The 1285-nt window shown below is 42.6% G+C and overlaps 1 protein-coding gene across 1 annotated transcript in view; it reads left to right on the top strand.

Annotated features, from left to right (window-relative positions):
* The window catches only part of LOC106879554 (phosphatidylserine synthase 2), a 118022-nt gene that overhangs the window by 30401 nt on the left and 86336 nt on the right, over positions 1-1285 (top strand). The gene's annotated exons all lie outside the window — the stretch shown is intronic.

Here is a 1285-nt window from a genome sequence, read left to right on the forward strand (position 1 = left end):
GTCTAATGTATAGTATAGTTGTTAGTATTAATGGCTATAGTTTTTGTTGTTGTTGTTTAGCCCCAGGCAGATCCTGATCAGGAAGACCTATGATCAAAGATGTTCCAGTTGTGACCACCCCATCTTTTATTCAGACATAGTGTAAAATAGTGAGCTTATATAGGTATGTGAATATTTTGAAAATGCCTCCTGGAGTGACCATTGTGCCTTGAAGAGTTACAGGCTGCCCTTTGGCAAGGTATAACACCCATTCAGCCACCCTGCTAGGGACATGGTGGTGTCATGTGGCTGCTGCATGGCGGAGTGTGAAGAAGTAGTGGAAGACCTCAACCAAGTCTGTGGTGCTTCTTACATTGAAGCTGAGTGGAGAAATCCTAGAACTCGGTGATCCTGACTGGTGACCTTCTATCCAGAGAATAACTGTAATGCATCCATAGGAGTGATATCCATGGTTGTGCAATCAGCTAATGGAAGATTCACAAAGTCTCAAAGCTCCCAGTTGAAATTCATAATGGAATTGGATGGTGACAAAGTCATGGGAATCTGCGAAAGCAGTATGGTGGATTGTGGAGAGGTAGAAGAAGAGCTCAACTGAGCCAATGGTGCTTCTTACATTGATGCTGAGCGAAGGAATCCCAGAATATCAACAGTCAGGATCACCTAGTTCTATCAAGAGAGTAACTTTAATGCATAAATAGGGGTTGTGTAATCCAGGGGTTTTCAAACTGTGGTGTAATCAGCTAATGGAAGATTCACAAAGTCTCAAAGCTCCCAGTTGAAATTCATAATGGAATTGGATGGTGACAAAAGTGGTTGATGTATATTATATTATGTTATATTTATATTATATGTGGGTGGTGTCCATGATTATGTAATCAGCTAATGAAAGATTCAGGAAGTCTCAAGGTGCCAATTCAAATTCTTAATAATGGAAATAGATGTTGAGAGAGAGAGAGAGAGAGAGAGAGAGAGAGAGTCATGGGAATTCATAGAAGCAGCCTGGTCAAGGAAGAAAGAGGGAGTTTAGACATGAGTAAATAGATCTTTTGCACACATGGATATCATTGTCATATTTTATAATTGTGAGAGAGGCTCTTCTCTCCTTTCTCACTTTGTCTCTGTGTGTGTGTGTCTCTCTCTCTCTCTGCCTCTCTCTCTCTCTCTCTCTCTCTCTCTGCCTCTCTCTTCTCCTCTCTCTCTCTCTCTCAGTCTCTCTCCCCCTCTCTCCCTCTCGCTTTCCCTCTCTCTCCTTCTCCCCCTCCCCCCCCTCTGTCTTTCTCCCTCT

This window comes from Octopus bimaculoides, chromosome 29 (assembly GCF_001194135.2).
Source record: "Octopus bimaculoides isolate UCB-OBI-ISO-001 chromosome 29, ASM119413v2, whole genome shotgun sequence".
Lineage (NCBI taxonomy): Eukaryota > Metazoa > Mollusca > Cephalopoda > Octopoda > Octopodidae > Octopus > Octopus bimaculoides.